Raw genomic sequence first — 20,607 nt, 5'->3', positions numbered from 1 at the left:
GCATTTCTTGACGCATCATAATAAAGATCCCTCCACATTAAAATTTTGGGGTATTGAAAAGTTTAAAGGTCACTGGAGGGGACTTAATAAAGTGCGTTCCCTTAGCCAGGTTGAGTCCAAGTTTATTTATGAGATGCGAACGCAAACCCGAGGGGTTTAAATGTGGATTTCGACTTGAATTGTTTTTTAAGTGATGGTTGATAATGATTATTGTTTACTTGTGCAATATATGGGATTTTAAATATACAATATATTTATAGTATCCTGGTAGATATTAGCATTAATTATTAGTGATTGTGTTTATATTGTGAACCTTTGTTATGGGTGTCTGCATGGCTGACAGGTTCCCCCCTAATAGTTTTTATGGTATTTATCTTATTAGGGTTTATTAAATGTGGGTTAGAGTAATTTTAAATAATTTTAGTAAATACAATTTTTTGTAAGATTTTTATGTAGAAGTATTTCTTAGGATGTCTATTAGTTTTTATATGAGGAATTTTAGTTCACATGCTCTATTAATTTTATCCACTAGATGGCTCACTTTTACTTGTAAAGGTAATCTTCACTTAAGTATGTTTTTTATTTTAATATACTTATTTGGAGTAATATTACTTGTTTGTGTACTCCTATTTGTTATTTGATAGTATTTCCCCTTGTATATTTTAGTCCTATGCATTTTAGCGCTGAGGATATAGATTTAAGTATAGGAGAAACTGACTTTGAATTTGGGTGTTGGAGGTATTATTCCTCCTTGTATAGGTCAGTGTCTGCAGACATGGGCGGATGACTGGCTTCTTTAAAATGGCCGCCGGAGATCCGCCTCCGGATGATTATTGGTGCAGACTCTCCTATATAAGGAAGTTCTGTCCTTTATGGGCGTTACCCTGACGAAGTCCCGTGTTGAACGTGACGCAACGCGTCGGTACGTGGGGAGGAGCTTCCGGCAAATGCGGTGACGTCATTTCTGGCGTGGGGGCCATATTGGATCACCCTGTGTATTACCCATGCAGTACGCCCATAGCATGTGGTAGGAGGCTGGAATATTAGTTTTTTTATGTGAGTGGAAATCTATTTTATATACCTATTGCTGAATAAAATACTGGTTGCACTATGGAGGGTCTCTGCTTGTGTCTCACTATGACCCTGGGAGGAGCTGGCTGCTAAACTGGTGGATGCTGGAGGTGGAAGGCGATACCTAGAGAGGGATCCATACTGGTAGGATTGTGTGATCCTGAAAGCGTGCTGGCCCTTTGGGGTCTAAGGAAGGAGGTGAGGGGGCATTTTGGCCGTTAAGGATTGTCAAGTGTGAATCACGCACACTGCACATTACTTTTGCATGAAGAGTGGAGTGTGAAGATCATCATTAAGCATTGCATCATCATTATTACTACAAATTTTTTGGACTTTTCTCGTATTTGAGTTTTGGTTCATCTTTTTTGAGCACTATATGTGTGTTGCCACTTTATTATTATTATATATGATATATTTGTCACTTTTTGCACCAGATATTGCCCATGAGGGAATACACGCATGTCACTTTATATTTATTGAGTACTTTTGATTTTTTGTAGGGGTGTATTGAGTTTTTTATTGTATCACGTATTCATCGGATATTTATTTTGATTTATTAGCGCTGCACTTTTAATTTATTTTTCTGATCATTCACTTATTTTGGGTATAAGTTTAGTGTCAGCAGCTTGTGGTTTTAGGGTAGGAGTCCATGTGAGTGCAGGAGGTTTTTTGAATTATAAAGTGGTATATGTGTATGTATTGGCAATTGTCACTCTTAGCAACTCTAAGCAAAGAAACAACACATACAGCAAACTCTAAAACAGTGTTAGCAGGCCTGCTATTCAGAAACTAACCCCAAACCTCCAACCTGAGGTGTTTCAAGTCCCCAGCAGGGGCGGACTGACCATTTGGAAACTCAAGCACTGCCCGAGGGCCTGGGGTCAGTAGGGGGCCCCATGAGATGCCCCTGGTACCTTTTTTTTCAAAGGCTTTTTTAAGTTTGGGCAAGGACACAGGGGCCCCATGATCCCCTATTGCCCGGGGGCCCCATGAGTTGTCAGTCTGCCCCTGGTCCCCAGCAAGCAAATAAAACTATCAAAAATTGAACTAGCTCAGTTTTGGCCCTCAGGATCTGATAGCCATCTAAATACAGTGAGGAATCTTCTGCGTGCTCGTTGGGGATCAGTTGGTGCACTACAATCATCCAGACCTTTTAAGTGGGAAGAGATGAAGGTGACAGTCCCTAAAAGGATTAAATACCTGGAAAAGAAGAGGTAAGGACAAGTACTATCCCTTTAAAAGGCACCTGACTTGGGTGGTGTCCCTTTAGTGAACTGAGAAAGTTGAAAATTTTAGGCAAAAAGGTGTCAGAAGTTGGCAGAAGTACTTGCTGGCAAAGGGCAACTCCTCTCTGGGCTGCAGTAACTAGTGGCAATGGCATTAGAGGTTCCTTTAGGAGGGTAGGCGATGCTTAGGGTAACAATGGTGTGGTTTGGCCTGCAGAAGGTATGCACTGTAGTCAGCTCTGATGCTTGAACTGTGCTGTAAATGTGTTCAATAATAGCGGCCGGGGGAACTAGGCCACAACCCATGTTAACCATATGCAATGTCCACAACTGTGTCCAGGAAAGTGGTAGATTTGAGAGGAATGTCAGTGTTCACTTGTTTGGCTGGTGTATGGGACTCTGTCACCCAATCAATAACTTCCACCATGTCCTGGTGGTCTCTATCACAGCAGAATGGGGCCTCCACAGGTTCTTCGGTCTTAATTGCAGTGTTCCGTGTGGACACCATGCTCCCAGGTCAACTGTTGGCAGAATGTCTGAACAGGATAGAAAGGCTGGCAGTCAGCAACTCCTTTTTGCCCCTCTAGTTCTCTAGCTCTGTGGCCTGGTCCAGTACTCCGGCAGTCAGCATAACTCTCTCCACTTCTGCTCTCCAGCTCTCTCCCCTCTCACTTCCTGATCTGTCTCCCAGGCTTCTGTATATAAATGCCCCTGCCCACATGCCAGCTCCTCTGGGAAATCTAATCCTCCTGTATACTGCTCCCCAGCAAAGTCCTGCTGTTCAGTTTACAAGGTCCATGGGGATGTTCTACAGAGTGAGAGGACATTGCCATCTTGTGTTTTTATTAATATCCAGCAACTTGCAATGTAGCAGGGTGTTACTCTATAAAAAGAATAGAAGACCCTCATCCAAGTATACAGCCTGACAGGAGAGGAAAGAGGGGAGATGAGCATGAACTTCTGTCCCGAACTACATAGTAAGCCACATGCCCTCAACAAGGAAGGGCACCTTACCAAGGGCCCCCTGGCAAAGCAGCTTATCCCCACATTGATGACGACAAGGGCCTCCTCCCTACAACCCTAGTCTGGTGGTTGTCTACAGGCTGGGGCCCTATTGAAAACTGGAAGCCCTTTTTAGCAATAAGGAGGCCCCCGGATACCTGCCCCTGCATGAAAAATTAAGGGGTACTCCTGGAAGTTCACAAAAAAGTGAAAAATAAATGAACACACAGTTTTTTTAGAAGTCTTTTATTTGAAAAAAAACAAAAAACAAAAAGGTCAACAATGTAATTTCACCATTAATGATGCCATCCAGTGATGCAATCACAATGAGCAATGCCTGGTGACCTGCTGAAAGTAAAAACTCACCAGTTGACAGTCATGTCCACCAAATCGCTTCCCTGTTGCAAAATGACATCTCCCTGTCCCTGCCGCTAAAGTACACAAAAGGGCGATTGTGGAATCTCCCAAGGGACATTATTGACCACATATATACATGACCATATGTGGTCAGTCATGTCACACGATCTCTTGAGGGACGTCGATGAACAAATATGATTATGGCAATTACAGATTAGCTCTCAATTGAACTGTCAGGTCATGAAATGACTGGTGTCATATTTGATGACATGTTCAACACCATGGCAACTGCAGATCTAATATGGCAGGTTCCTTGGCTGTAAATGTTTAGAAGGTTTAGTTTCTCTTTAATTTAAAGAGGAAAGATCTTAGTTGAACTTATCCCCTTTATTAAAATAAAAATGCAGAACTTTTTTTCAAACATGAAATATATATGAAAAGAGTCAATATAAAGTGTTCAGTAAAGGTGTTCATTAAAAGGCATCTCATGTATATGAAAAATGCCACAGAATAGTGCCAAGAAAGGAGACAAAGTCCTCCACCTTCACCATAGCACATAGAGCCTCTTACCTCAAGTTAATGACCAGCTAGGATATAAAGAAAATAGCACTCAAATGATCAATAGGTATTGCCGGGCTCCAACCAAAGCCTATGATGACTTAAGCAGGCCATAGACGGGTCGAAAATCGGCCGATTTCTCGGCCGAAAAAAAGTATTTTTACCGATAAAAAAAATCTGCGCATGAGCCGTGACCTGCAAGAGGAAGAGGAAGAAGAAGAAGAAAAAAAAAAAGAAAAATAATAAGAATTCCAGTCCGCTATTATATTTGACATGAAAAAGTATTGCGGTTGCAACATTGTATCTATTTGTATCCGAATAAAAACATCTGTATCCGAAATGGATACAAATTGACATTAAAAAGTATAGCAGTTGCAACATTGTATCTATTTGTATCCATTGCGGATACAGAGGTTTTTATTCGGATACAAATAGATACAATGTTGCAATCGCTATACTTTTTAATGTCAAATATAATAGCGGAGCTCTCTGCAGGGACAGAAGTAATTAAATGCCGGCCGTAGACGGGATGAAAATCAGCAGATTTTTTTTTTTTTTTTTACTGTTGGTGGTAACGTCGGCCGATTGAACGACCAATTTTTCGTTTTTTTTTTTTTTAAAAACTGCCGGTTTTCGGCCTGTCTATGGCCTGCATTAGCCCCTGTTGTATTTCTTAGACAGCTTAATGACTTCCTGGTGTGTAGATTTGGAATGGAGGAACCAGTAAGACTCCTATCCTCTTTAGCCAATCACCTTTGGAGGTCTGGAAGGCGAGGTTCTGGCCAGCTGAAGGGGTCAAAGGTTATATGGACCAGCTGACTCTGATGACTGGGTCAGGGTTAGCATTAGACATCAGTCTAATTGCAACAAATCCACGCACTGCATGACTGCTGCGGGCAGGGCCCACATAATTGCTCCCTAGGTGGTTCTATACAACCAGGATATCTGCACATAGCTTGGATGTGCTCAGATTTTTTTTCATTGGCAAGGATTGCAAGGGGCACTTATGTAAGTGTTAAATAACCCTAACTAGTGAACTAGGTACAATAACAAAGTAAATATTTGGGGCGCTATGAATAAAAAGACCAGATGTATAATGTGATGGCTAGTATAGTAACCACTCAAGTTAAGCCCTTAAAGTCCAATGGTCATTAAGGGATAAATCAACAATGCTTGACTTAGTGGCAGCCAATTCAAAAAGAGCTAGAAGAAACTCTGTATGAACCATAAAAAAGAGAAGCGCGCCATCTAAATGCAGCAATAAAAGCAAATAATTTATTTTCACAAAATTGGCAACTTACAATAGTAGTAGTCAAATGAGCGCTTGTCAAAGTGGTGTCAACCGCTCTGCAATTCCTTGCTGCAGATCTCCAAAGCACTGCCCTTGGCTGTGCTGGTGGTTCTCAGTACTTCCTGGTCAGTGTGGATCCACAAGACAAGCAGGGGTGATGTCCACTCTAGGTACAGCAATGGTAGGCGTGGCACGAGTTCAGAGCATGCATACTCCATCAGGCCATTGAGGGGGCATATATTGGCAAGTAATAGTGGTGGACTATAGGGCCCAGCCAACTCATGGAGAGACCCAAGTGTTATCATGGGTTAGTACACTGCTCCAAAAAAATTAAAAGAACACTTTTTAATCAGAGTATAGCATTAAGTCAATTAAACTCCTGGGATATTCATCCGATCAATTAAGTAGCTGAGGGAGTTGTTAATCAGTTTCAGCTGCTTTGGTGTTAATGAAATTAACAACAGGTGCACTAGATTGGCAACTATGAGATGACCCCCAAAACAGGAATGGTTTTACAGGAGGATGTCACTGACATTTTTTTTCCCTACTCATCTTTTCTGACTGTTTTTCACTAGTATTGCATTTGGCTAGAGTCAGTGTCACTACTGGTAGCATGAGGTGATACCTGGACCCTACAGAGGTTGCACAGGTAGTCCAACTCCAGGATGGCACATCAACACGTGCAATTGCGAAAATGTTTGCTGTGTCTTCCAGCACAATCTCAAGAGCATGGAGGAGATTCCAGGAGACAGGCAGTTACTCTAGGAGAACTGGACAAGGCCGTAGAAGAGCCTTAACCCATCAGAAGGACCGGTATCTTCTCCTTTGTGCAAGGAGGAACAGGATGAGCACTAACAGAGCCCTACAAAATGACCTCCAGCAGGCCACTGGTGTGAATGTCTCTGACCAGATAATCAGAAACAGACTTCATGAGGGTGGCCTGAGGGCCTGAAGTGCTCTAGTGGGCCTTGTGCTCACTGCCTGGCACCATAGAGCTTGATTGGCATTTGCCATTAAACACCAGAACTGGCAGGTCCGTCACTGGCGCACTGCGCTTTTCACAAATGAGAGCAGGTTCACCCTGAGCACATGTGACAGACGTGAAAGGGTCTGGAGAAGCCGTGGAGAATGTTATGCTGCCTGTAACATTGTTCAGCATGACCGTTCTGGTGGTGGGTCATTGATGGTCTGGAGAGGCGTATCCATGGAGGGATGCACAGACCTCTACAGGCTAGACAGTGGCACCCTGACTGCCATTAGGTATTGGGATGAAATCCTTGGACCCATTGTCAGACCCTACTCTGGTGCAGTGGGTCCTGGGTTCCTCCTGGTGCATGACAATACCCATGTGGCGAGAGTATGCAGGCAGTTCCTGGAGGATGAAGGAATTGATACCATTGAATGGCCCCCACGCTTGCCTGACCTAAACCCAATAGAACACCTCTGGGATATCATATTTTGGTCCATCCGACACCCCCAGGTTGCACCTCAGACTGTCCAGGAGCTCAGTAATACCCTCATCCAGATCTGCGAGGAAATGGCCCGGGACTCCCGTGCGCATGCGTAGGAGTGACATCATCGCAACTCGTGCAAGCAGCGGGCCGGAGATCGCGAACCCAGAAGGAAGACCGGGTGAAGATGGAAGCCTCTGCAGGAGTGACAGCACACTGCTGGAGGGCTTCGCTTTGATGTAAGTCCTTCATAATATGCTAGTATGCAATACATGTCCTTGCAGGGGATTTTTTTATTTCTTTTTTTTACCTGTGGTTTACTACCACTTTAACTAACATATAAATGTGTGTGGTTATCAATAACAGGCAGGGATCTGAAATACAACAAAGTTTTAGGACACCATCCACTGGAAAGGTAAGTATTTACTGTATCTTTTTTTTTTTTTTTTTTAAAGGTCAGCTGTCATTGTGTTCTATAGACACTTTTACCTTGCCCATGCATAGCAAAGTGACAGGGTCTTTGCAGAAGGGTTCTCCAGACCCCGTATATTCACCTTGTCAATGCTTCTTCACAGCCCCTCCTTCATCTGCCACTGCAATAAAATCAGAGGTGTTGGCAACTGTGGGGATAAATGATATCACACTATCCTTTATGTGACAGTGCTTGGGCCTAGTGACTGGCTTTTTTATACCCAGGCCTTGTCACAGGGAAGGAGGTCACATGGACCCCTGTGGAGGAGGAAGGAGCAGTGAGGAAAAACTGCCAAACTGAATAGAACTGGGTAGGAGAAGTCACTTTGGATATACACTATCAATGTGCCCTTTGTTGGCAAGGTGTCAGAGACTTTTAAATTAGTGCTGGGTCACTTTAAATAACATTTTTTATACAAAGGACTATTTTCTTTTTACTTTAGGTCCCCTGGCTGAAAGAGACCTACCCTCCTACTTCTTCTCTTCCTTTATCATGTGCCGTGGTAATTTAGAAGCTGCAAAATGTTTTTTTTTATGGGAAAGACATTACAATTTTTGCTATAAGGTCCTTTGATTTCTAGTTATGCCCGTGACTTTAATCATTCATTCAAGTTATGTGAAAATTTACTTTGCACAGAAAACATTCTCTACTTGTGTAGGAAATCAATATTTCATATGACCTAATCAAAATTAAATAAAAAGGCATTGCTAGGCTTCGGATGTGAGCGGATGGAAACCAAGAGGAATAAATACAATAGCATGGCACCAGAATTAAACCTCCTGAAATTATGATGCTGGTCCACTCTCTCCATGTTCTCTAAAAGACAAGGACAAAGAAGCAGCAGCTAAGCCGGAGTGGTTCCTCTGGACAAACCCTTAGGCTACGTTCACACTAGCGTTGTGTGCAGGCGGCAGAGAGGCGTTTGGGAAGCGTTTTTACCGCTTCTCAAACGCCTCTGTCAATTCTGCACATTACAGCACATGATGCTGTTCTAACGGGAGCATTTGCGTTGCGGCAAAACGGACGCCTCTGGTCGAGTCAGGAGGCGTTGAAGCCTCCTATTCTAGTCTATGGTGCCGCTCCGCAAACACCCGGCCAGCGTTTGCGGTGCGGTTGCGGGGCGTTTGCGGAGCGGTAACACCATTCAAACTGCATTATAGGCGTTTGTGGGGTGTTTTTAAGGCTCGGCAAATGCCTAGCAACCGCTGCTAAACCGAGTTTGTGGAGCGTTTGCCGAGCGTTAAAAAACGCTCCACAAACGCCGGACCAACGCTTGCCAAACGCTATAGGGGCATTTGGCAAGCGTTGGTAAAACAGCCAAGTGTGAATGAGCCCTTATGCAGCACAGTCCTATGCCCAAAGCTGTTGACGGAACTGATAAAGTGCACCTTGATCCTGGAACTGACATTCCTGAGGTAACAGAGGGGATGGGGCGCTGGGACTGGAAGCCATCAGTCAGGGAGGTGCAGGGGAACTGGACAACAATAACCCCGCATCAGCAGCCTGCACTATCCACAAAACCTACCATAAAAGACGTCTTTATTGCAGTACAAAGCTGCAACTCTGCCTTTTCTGTTCTTACAACACAGTTTCAGTACTTGAGGGAGGATTTGGCACATGATATGCAAAAGGTGCCAGAACTGCACTGTTTTGGAAGGCCGTGTGAGTTCGTTAGAAGATAAACTGTCTACCACCAAACTTGACCTTAAAGCCAGGAGAATAAGTTAATCATGCAAATTGCACTGATCATATTGAAAACAGGCTAAGTAGGAACAATATCTGGATTTTTGGGCTACTCAAACATATTGAAGGAAAGAACCCCACTGAGTATATAGAAAAATGGCCCCTTGACACATTCTTTGCTCTGGAGTGGGCACACAGGATTGTGGAGTGGGCCTCTACCTCCTGGCAACCTTCCAATGTCCTTCATTTTAATTTTTCTCCACTACACAGATAGGGATAATATCCTCAACCATGGCCCTTATGAAAGGCAATGTTGAAATTAATAGGTCAAAAATGGGTCTCCTTTTTTCTAGATTTTTCAATTGAAGTGCAACAACAGAGAGCACAATACATTGATGTTAAACAGCGACTATGCAGTCTTCAGATATTGTACGCCATGTGGGCATGTTGTGCCCAGCCAAGCTATGGATTGTCACTAAGGTGAAAACACTCTTTTTTGATACTCCCAAAGCAGCTACTCTCAAGTTGGATAGAAATGAGCAACATCTGTTTCCTTCTCACAACAATAACAACTCCTGAAGATACTTATGCTATAATATTCCTTCACATCTGGTCTCTATGGGGTTCTCACAGACACCTGCCTCAAGCGGAAAAGGCAATCTCACCATGCTCTTGAGCATCATGAGTCATGCTAATTTGCTAAGTTGCTGGTGTAGCCAAGTGGTCATACAAGGCCTGATCGTTCATCTTCTCTCCCAGTTATCTCCTGCACGAACTGTTTCTTTTTATTTCCTGTGTTAAAAGGTTTGTAAAGGTTTTTGCTGCCAGATTTGTACCACATCCCAAAATCTAATAACTGGGAAAAACTTTATCCCAGCAGGGAAGAAAAAGGAGATTTACAAGTACCAAGTAATGTTATTCTTTTTAATACATTTTGCAAATAAAATGTATGAATTTTAATTACTTGTGTTGTCCTTTGATACTAGGAAAGTCCCCTTTTTTCTTTCCTGCTGAGATAAGGTTCTTTCAGATATTTCTCCTGTTTGGCAGTTTATACAGATTTCTATTTGTTGTTTTGGGTAGAGTTCCACCATATGAACTTCTGCCTGCACAGAGAATGTCTTGCCTGTCAAGACCCTCAGCCCTATGAGATCACTACTGCAGTGCCTTTGTTACCCAAGGGAGCCCCCTCTTACTCGAAATCTGCTGATATCCAGTTTAGGAATATAGTGGACTATGGCTAAAGAACTAATTCTCACTTCCTAGTGTTGGGTACCCCCTAAAGAGCCGCTGGTGAATTGAGTCCTATTTCCCCCTTAGAACACACAGCCAGGAAAACAGCATTTTCTAGCTGTCTGCCTCAGGCTCCTAGAACAGTCTACGAGTTTCTTTTTTGTGTTTTTATTGGGGAACAATTAACTTTGATAGAGACAGAGAGCATGGGATACCCCGGAACTGTAAAACTTTACAACTTGAGGTCCACTTAACTTCTGGCTGCTCTGCACAATCTGCTGCATGCCCTGCATGCCCTGCATAAACTACTGGCTGCACTGCACAACTTCTGCCTGTATTGCACAACCTCTGGCTGAACTGCACAAAGAAATGTCCCACTGGATCTCTAGGCTGGCTGTGATCTCTACTCCTGCCAGAATTCAAAGCAGCACTGGGGTCTTGCACTCAGCCACAGGATCATGAGTTGCCTCCTGCCAATATCCAACAGGATCTTCCTAGTGAGAAAGATGTAGACTCCCACTGCCTTTGCACAACTTGGGCTCTGTCCCACAGCTTCCTCTCGACTCTCTCCCTTGAGTTTCTCCTTAACCAATTAGATACTAGGACTTTTAAATAGTCCCCCCAGTAAAGCTTAGCTGGGACCTTGGTGTCTTCAGGCTGGCTTCCACCCAGACCTCTGCCCAGGGGGCAGAGACTCTCTACAGGGGTCTCCTCCTGCAGGACTGGACACAGCTGCTCAGGCCTTAGATTATTTATGGACTCTCTCACCACTGTGTGGCCACATCTACCCAAGGATTGGCTGGAGTTGCATAAATATTTAGGCTGCAGACTCCTGTCCTTCCTCCCACTATGTTCTAGACATTTCTAGATACAGGGGGAAGTAACAGAGCAACAGCCTGTGAAACATTAAGCAGCCCCAAGTAACTACTTGCTCTTCTGATTACAGGGGGAACCAAACTAAATTTGGCAGCCTGCTCTAACTAGATGGGTGCTACACTGAAATGTGAGAGGGGACAAGAATCCAGTTAAAAAGACGTCAATATTTACTACACTTAAACATTATGGCTTGTCAGTAGCTTGCATGCAGGAAATTCATTTCACAAAGTACACCGTATCCCTGCTACAGAACAGGAAATACCCAATTCAATACCATTCAGTCTATTCTACATATGCTAGAGGCACCAATATCCTAATATCTTTTAAAGTAAAATTTTCCTGCAGATGGGTCCTGATAGACCCTTAGGGAATTTGCTGGATTTCATTGTCACGGATCGCAAGATCGCCACCACCAACATGCAACAATCTCACGATCGCGACCACCAACTACGTCACAATCGCAGCGTCAGGGAGTGAGGAGCCAGACACACAAGGAGGTGCAATTAAAGGTAGGTTTATTAATATAAAAATAAGACAAGAGTCTATGCAAGTCCAACAGCGGAAATCGTACCAAAGCCGGGGTCAAGAGCCAGGAAGAATGGTCGCCAGAGCTGGGATCAGGAGCCAGGAAGAATCATCGCCAGAGCCGGGATCAGGAGCCAGGAAGAATGGTCGCCAGAGTCGGGATCAGGAGCCAGGAAGAATCGTCGCCAGAGCCGGGATTAGGAGCCAGGAAGAATGGTCGCCAGAGCCAGGGTCAGAAGCCAGGAGGAGTCTTAGCCAAAGCCGAGTCGGTATCCAGGAAAGCAATGAGTAGCTAAACAGGAGCTTGCTGCTGTGCAACAGACAGGACACCAATGCAATGGACAGCTACAAAGAGCAGACTTAAATGTGATAAGCTGCACCTCCTGGGGGAGGAGCCGCAGAGGGCTGAAAGCATAAAGGATCCCACAATGCTTTGCAGACACCTAAGTGGATGCCAGCACATGGAGCAGCACAAGCCCTGAGGAAAGGTAGGACCTTGACAGTCAGACCCCAGACCTTCTCACCAAACTCGTGACCGAAGGACTGGCCAATCTAAAATCGCGATGTGACGTGCGTAACAATGCCACACCCAGCTGCCCCCTGCACAACGATTTTCCAGCTAATGGAAAACGATCGATGTACCGGCCGCCGAATCAATTGTTACTGGGTCAGGGTAACTATGCAACTAATATTTATCAGAGAAAGAGGAAACTCAGGGTTCAGCTATAACACTATAATGATTGAAGCAATTGTCTGTATAAAAGGGTCCACAGGCCGGTTATACAGAGGTTAAAAACAAACAGTAGCGTTCTCTTAAAAGGCAGGGATTCGTAAATTGCAATTGGGAGCTTATAGAAACAGTTCAACACTTTCAGAAGGAAAGATTTATTACTAAAAGGTCAAACGGGTGCAATAAAAATATTTACAGAAAAAAGATGTAACTAAAATATATATATATACATATATAAAGAACCACAGCACAGCAAAGAGATAATAGGAAGGAAGTTAAAGGGTTAAGTTACTTGCCAGTACACCTTGGTTTGTAAGCAGATCCAAGTTGCAGAGCAAAAGGGTCTCCCCAGGTGTTATTGATGTTAAAATGGGAGATGTCTTTAACTAACTTACTGAGGCCTGCTAGCCTGTTTTTAAAATGTCCCAGCAGGGGGGTGGCTTTGAGTAACTGATCAATACTCTGTTTAGGAAGGGATCGTTGGGCGGAACCCTAAATTAGAACCAACATCTTTCCTAATTCATATTCTGGTCTATAACTTCTTAGCTGTACGAGCGATAGTCCCCTCACGGGTATATTATTACACAGACAAGTCTGAGGATTATTTAGATATGAATTATGAAATTATATGCTGATCTATGTTTCTGCTTCCCTGAGCGTGCGAAACAAGTTGAGTGGCCTATTAAACGATTCGCCTGCTCATCGCCCATCCGATGATATGTCTGGCTTTTATGTATGTCACTCATATTCCAAGATATGAGACATAGGATAAAAATTGATTTGAGGAATGTTCATTTAATTCTGTCACCTACGCTGCTAGGTTTTATGAGGTTAAAACCTCTTTCAATTCCTGGGAAAGCTGCCTTATCTCTTTTACGAGATGAGAAATTACACAGGTTCTTGGGCAGAGAGGCTCTGTCTCTCTTGGGGGGGGGCTTTGTATCTCTGGGCCCCCTGCTGCTCTAGCCTGCCAGTGACCCACAACCAGATGTCGCTGTGGCTGAACAGATAGGAAAGGGGGGAGGATGAGGGAAAATATATTTCAGGATGGTTAGTCCCTTCGCCAAGATGGAGGTTGAAACCAAAATGGTTGAACTCTGGTCCATCTCTGATGCGCGCTTTTGCGACATTCATGATATCTTGTGAACCCACAGAGACTCTCCATATCATATTTTTTTCTCAGTTGGAGACCATTTTTTCACTCAAGTGAATCCTGTAAATAGACTCATCCCAGTATGTTGTGTCCTTATAGGTTACTCTATCAGCTCACATAGATTGTGTTAGTTTTGACCCCCTATCTCACACAATATTGCTCTTAAATGCTTGTGTATTGAATATTATTGTTGGTATGAGAGATATTGTATGGGGTCTTTGTCCTTTTTTCCTTCTGTGAATCCTGGACCTATTTTTGATTGAGTTTTACGACACAGGTTTATTATCATGGCACAATTTCCACTCTTGCGACCAAAGCTTTTCCCCTGTCTTTCTTTTTTTGTACTACATATTTTAAAGTGAACACCAATAACAAAATAAATTGATAAAAAAATATTAACAAGGGTATTAGTCTTTTGCAGGATTGCTTTTGGCAGTTTGTCATTTTTTCTTTTTGTGTATTTCATATGCAATACTTTTATTTTTATTTTTATTCCACCACTTGGGCCAGGCGAGGTGTGTGGCAGCTGGGCTATCTCTTCCTATTTTGGCAGTATGCTTTGGATCTGGATGAACCTTTCCTCAGCCTGCACCCTCATTAGTCAGCGGCATCCAACTTTTCGGAACCTTGACAGCCTGAGCAGAGGGACTCATTGCATTTATCGTGGGTCACAAACCCTCAGGGACGTTATGTTTTTTTTAGTAGGTACCCTAGCTTCTTTGCAATGTATCTTGGGAACTGTGTACGGTATTTATCTCGGCCACCCAACATTGAGGTGATCTAGTAATTGGCTGCCCTTATAGCAGACTATCCCGGATCTCCCATCCTGGTTGTTGGGGATTTTAGTATTATCTATGATCCAGGGGATCTAGGGGAGTGTATAGGTCAAATGTACTCTCAAAATGTGTAAGATCCTTCCAAGACTTGCAGGAGACATATCAAATACCATCTCATAGGTGTTTCCAATATCTTCAGCTTAATCATGTAAAGCTCTCCCAGTCCAAACAGGTAAACATAGGCCTACACTCTGTGCCATTTATGGAAACCCTTGTTGTAACTACTGACAAATCGGAATCTACATCCTCTGTTTAAATGCAACTTCTAAGAAAATATGTAGGTAATTTGACCCTCCCTGGCCAAGGCAAGTGGGAAAAGGATTTGGGAAAATTTATTGATTAAGCCTGGCAAACTATACAGGATTAAGTGGTCCTGGTGTCCAGTGTTAATCTTTACATCAAATATTGTTTTAGTCATAGTCTTTTGACTAATATGACATTTTAGTTTTAGTCATATTTTAGTCAACTGAATTGTTTTAGTTGTATTTAGTTGACTAAAATTGTCAGTACATTTTAGTTGACTAAAATCTCCAGTACATTTTACAGTTGCGAGAAAAAGTATGTGAACCCCTTGGGATTACGTGGAATTTTGCAGGAATTGGGCATAAAATGTGCTCTGAACATCATCTAAGTCACAACAATAGAAGAACACAGTCTTCTGAACATAATACTACACAAACATTAGATGTTGCCATATTTTAATTGCACAACATGTAAACATTCACAGTGCAGAGAGGAAAAAGTATGTGAACCTTTGGACTTAATAACTGGTTGACTCTCCTTTGGCAGCAATAACCTCAACCAAACGTTTCCTGTAGTTGCAGATCAGACCTGCACAACGATCTGGAGTCATTTTGGACCACTCCTCTTCACAAAACTGTTTCAGTGTAGCAATATTCTTGGGATGTCTGGTGTGAATCGCTCTCTTAAGGTCATGCCACAGCATTTCAATTGGGTTGAGGTCAGGACTCTGACTGGGCCACTCTAGGAGGCGTATTCTGTGCTGTTGCAGCCATTGTTTTGTTGAATTACTTGTATGCTTTGGGTCATTGTCCTGTTGCATCACCCACCCTCTGCGGAGCTTCAGTTGGCGGACAGATGGTCGTACGTTTTCCTGCAAAATGTCTTGATAAACTCTGGAATTCATTTTCCCATCAATGACAACAATCCGTCCAGGCCCATGATGCTCCCTCCGCCATGTTTTACACTGGGGATGAGTTTTGATGTTGGTGGGCTGTGCCTTTTTTTCTCCACACATAGTGTTGTGTGTGCTTCCCAAACAACTCAATCTTGGTTTCATCTGTCCACAGTATATTCTGCCAGTAGTGCTGTGGAACATCCAGGTGCTCTTTTGCAAACTTCAAACGTGCTGCAATATTCTTTTTGGACAGCAATGGCTTCCTCCGTGGTGTTCTTCCATGTACTCCATTCTTGTTTAATGTTTTCCTTATTGTAGATGTGTCAACAAAAATGTTAGCATGTGCCAGAGATTTCTGTAGGTCTTTAGCTGACACTCTGGGATTCTTCTTTACCTCATGCAGCATTCTGCGCTGCGCTCTTGCAGTCATTTTTACAGGACAACCACGCTTAGGGAGAGTAGCAACAGTGCTAAACTTTCTCCATTTGTAGACAGTCTGTCTTACGGTGGACACATGAACATCAAGGCTTTTGGAGATACTTTTGTAACCCTTTCCAGCTTCATGCAAGTCAACAATTCTTGATCGTAGGTCTTCTGAGAGCTCTTTTCTGCGAGGCATGGTTCACATCAGACAGTGCTTCTTGAAACCAGTAAACCCAAAACAGGTGTGTCTTTTTTAAGGGCAGGACAGCTGTCAGCAACACATCCAATATCATCACACTGATTGGAGTCAAGATTGGCTCACTCCTGGCTCCAATTAGCTCTGGGAGAAGTCATTAAGCTAGGGCCTCACATACTTTTTCCTCCCTGCACTGTGAATGTTTACATGTTATGTGCAATTAACCATGGCAACATCTAATGTTTGTGTAGTATTATGTTCAGCAGACTGTGTTCTTCCAATGTTGTGACTTAGATGACGTTCAGAGCACATTTTATGCCCAATTCATGCAAAACTCCACGTAATCCCAAGGGGTTCACATACTTTTTCTTGCAACTGTAGTTGACTAAAATCTAATGGGTTTAGTTAAACTGTAATGCACTAGTTAAGCATTTCTCTAGAATTTCCAAACTCCTGGAGTAAAAATCTAATAACATGTTATTATTTATGGTATTAAGGTTTTTGTACATGCACTACAGACACAGATTTAGCTGTTGTGATATAGAACATCTTTATAAATAAAAAGTACCAATTACACTCACCAATAACAGTGTTTCTGGGAAATCTTCCTGGATGGCACACCTTGGAGATGACTAGCTCCACCTGACAGGAAACACAATCAAAAATTGACAGAGTTTCAATTTCCCATCTTTCCTCCCCTCCTCAGTTTGTGCAAGAGTATTCCCGCACCCCAGTCCACGAAATGTATTCTACCTCAATTTAATCAACACCAGATATGGGTGGGAAGTAGGCCTGTCGTCCTGGAAGATTTCCCAAAAACACTGTTACCGGTAATTGTAACTCCAGTCATCTTCTAGGACAGCACACCTGAGATGATAAGCAAGGAACTCAGGCCTACCTTAGGGCAGGACTGTGACGGTCACGGCGTCAGACCCCAGCCCTTCTCACCAACTTGTGACCGAAGGACTAGCCAATCTAAAACTGCGCTGTCACATGCATAACAATGCCATGCCCAGCTGCACCCTGCACAAAGATTTTCCAGCTAATGGACCACAATTGATGTACCGGCTGCCTGAGAGTGATTGTTACTGGGTCACGTTAATTACGCAATTAACCCTTCACACTGCCACCACCTCCTTTTTATACAGAGAAAGAGGAAACTCGGCAATATTAGCAATAACACTATGATGTCTGAATAATTGTTTGTATACACAATGTCACCGCAGGCAGATGTATGCAGACGTTTAAAACACACAGTAGCGCTCTCTTCAGAGACAGGGGATCTTAGTTTGCATTAAAGAGCTTTAGAAACAGTTCAACACTTTCAGAAAGTAAGATTTGGTCAAAAGGGTGCAATAAAAATATTTACAGAAAAAGATGTAGCCAATATATATATATATACACACACACACACACAGAGCAATAACACAGCAAAGAGATAACAAAAAGAATTTTAGGGAGGTAGAATACTTGCCTCAGCCTTGGTTTAAGCAGCTTTCAAGTGTCAGAGCAAAAGGGCGCCTTATCTCCCAAAGTTGTTTCCTGGTGTTAAAAGGGAGAATTCTTCAACTTAACTCAGCTTAGCTCCAAGCATAACAGTCTATTTCTAGGAACTCAGCAGGGTGTCTCCTTAAAGCAGAGAATCAATCGCCTCATTTGGGGAAGGAGTTGTGGGCGGAAGTCCCAGCTAGAACCAAAATCCCTCCCAAGTTGATACCAGGGAAATAACTTTCCATGGATACATATAACATTCTATCCATGAGTAAATTAATATGCAGAATCACCTGCCGAACGTCTAGATATGAAATATGACATACCTGCTGGGACAGTTAAGGAGATATCATTTTCTGCTCTCCTATAGAGGTCAGCTAGGGGGTGTGATATATCAGACGACTTGTATTAAAGTGACCGGTCTGAATATATGCCTGGTTTTTATAACTTTTATATATTTTCCCCATGATATAAAATCATGGGAAAAAGGGGATTTTTAAATGTGAGTCTGTTTTACGACTACCTGGAATGTCTTTGAGGTTCAGTGAAGGACTTGGTTTATGGCTTTACGATATCCCAGATTGAGAAGCTAACAGACATCTAGGCACCAACTAGGTCGCGATTTACAGCTCTGAAGCTTTCCCGCTGAGCCTGTTTGCCTGTGACCTCTGCCTCATACAGACCACATGTCACTCAAAAGAGAGGGAGGGGTGATTTGGAGTACAAAATGATGGAGGCCTTTCCCTAAATGAAGCATCCATCTCTGTGTGCACGATTGCTACAGCTCCTCCCTCAGGTGGTTGCATGGGAGGGAACTGCAATTTCCCTCCTGACGCAACTGACACCTGCTGCGGTTTGCCTGACCAGGGCACAGACCCATTGTGCCCAGAGGTTCACCTTGGGGTGATCTGGTACAATTACACTGCGGAAGAACCAGGTTCCTTCTGAGAAGGGTGCTGTTCTCCCCAGCAACACTGTTGTGCCAACCAAGTGAGCTGTCAGGGGTAAGCACCAGTCTGCTGTGACTACCCGGATATTGTGGCAACTGCCGTGGTGCCCACCTGTTCACACAACACTTCTGTTCAGGGGTGTCATATGCTACCATATTGAGACGTAGCTTTTTGTCGAGGTAGAGAATGAGATTTCCCTCTCCAATCTCCTTCCTCAGGCCCAGGACTACATCTGGCCTGAAAGTAGTGGCGCCTGTGTGCACCGTAACTGGACAGGCGAATTCTGGAACTCGCCTTCCAGATGTGTCTACAGGTACCTTCGTCCAAGATGAACAGTCCTCTTTACCTGCTAGCATCCAGGACACCATTTCCATCAGTCTCCTGTCTGCTAGGTCAGTCACAGGTTCAGCTGAGCCATGATAGGTGCACCTAGGCATCTTACCGTAGCCAGCTGTACCCAAGACTGACGTAACCTGCTTTTTGGCCTGGGGAGTATGCCAGGCCATAACTGCCTCAGTTTCCCCATTCCCAGACCTCTGGGGGTCTCTTCCTACCGGTAGTTCCTAAGGCTGAACCACTAACACGCCCCCTGACAGTTACCATTCTCGACTGTCAGACTAGACACGGCCAGTTTGTTCCTGACGAGTGACGGGCCCAAGTTGCTCTTCCCAGACAGGGCCGAACACCGCAAGGCGCCTAAAGTGGGCAACTGCACACAGTTCCACTCCACATGGTAGGTCATTCCTGACCCCTGGAGAGGTGGTTGGTGCGTTCTCAACCCCAACTAGCTTTCCCGTGAATTTAGGCAAGCCACATGGGGTGGTGAAGGCTGACTCGTCCTGAGCCTCCCGGGTTAGAGATGGTGGCCCATACCCTCTGCTCAGGTCCATGATGGTTAGACAGCGGGCACCTGCCGGATGCTCATGGTTGTGGGGTAGGCCACAACCACAGGGCTGGCGCTCAGTTTTCCAAGGTTCTCACAAAGCCTGGTCATCTGATCCTGCTTGAGGACCGAGACTACCGGTGATGCCCAGACTCCGCGGGACCGCTGGATTCCTGACTGCGATATTCCCTCTGTCTCTTTGGCCCATTCAGTCTGCACCTCCTCTGTGGTGAAGTAGGCCGAAGGCATGAGGGAAGGATACACCCTGCCGTCCAACTGATGAACAGCACGGTGAGCTCTCCCCAGGTTTCCCTGAACCCAGACACCATCTACCATAGGCCTTGCCAGCAGCTTCTGTACCTGAATGGAAAGTTACAATTCAGGTGTGCTGTCACTGCCCATGGCATATGTTTGTCTGCCTGGTGTTCGGGGAGGGAATCTAAGCCAGAAATAGTTGGAGGTGACTTCCTCCCTAGCTTCAGATTTCCCCCACACACTTTGACAGCCTAGATCAAGTGACACTCTTTCAGTCCCCAAGCCCCCTGCTGGTAGACCATTAATTTCACTATCCCTGTCAAGCCATTGTTTATCTTTCTCAGCAGGGAAGCTCACAGCTAGTCTTCGGATGAATGCAAAGTTTTGATCACTCCTCAGTGCTGCCTTGGCCATGGGACTACAAGTACCAGCTGGCTGTTGTGTACCTTTCTCAGCAGGGAAGCTCACAGCTAGCTTGCTGCTGAATGCAACATTTTGGCCATTCCCCAGTGCTGCCTTGGCCGTGGGACCACAAGTCCCAACTAGCTGTTCAGTACCATGCAAGGACAACGGCTGGGCGATTATCAAGGTAGAATCCTCTGAGCCGGGGCAAGGAAAAGACCTATCTAGACCATCTCTTTGCTCAGCACCCAGAGATTGTACCTCTGCCCACTTCACAGCACTGTCGGTGACCCCAACACTGAAAATGCATCATTATTATCATCATGACCATCATCATCATCATCATTAGCATTATCAACATTATCATCAATATTATCAATGTCAGCATCATCATCATCATTATCA

At 44.0% G+C, this 20,607-nt stretch overlaps 1 protein-coding gene across 4 annotated transcripts in view; it reads right to left on the bottom strand.

Annotated features, from left to right (window-relative positions):
- The window catches only part of LOC149462174 (uncharacterized), a 72,101-nt gene that overhangs the window by 46,744 nt on the left and 4,750 nt on the right, over nucleotides 1–20,607 (bottom strand). For 3 of the 4 annotated variants that reach the window (XM_089677263.1, XM_089677260.1, XM_089677262.1), the window contains exon 2: nucleotides 16,803–16,863. The exons of the other annotated variant lie outside the window; for it this stretch is intronic. The gene's annotated coding sequence lies outside the window, so the exon portion shown is untranslated. The remainder of the gene's footprint in view (nucleotides 1–16,802; nucleotides 16,864–20,607) is intronic. 4 annotated transcript variants of the gene reach the window in all.

Source organism: Staurois parvus, unplaced genomic scaffold (assembly GCF_062004578.1).
Source record: "Staurois parvus isolate SC_StPar_1 unplaced genomic scaffold, SC_StPar_1.0 ptg000183l, whole genome shotgun sequence".
Lineage (NCBI taxonomy): Eukaryota > Metazoa > Chordata > Amphibia > Anura > Ranidae > Staurois > Staurois parvus.
Note: the sequence above shows the minus strand (reverse complement) of the source record. Positions and strands in the feature narration are given on the sequence as shown.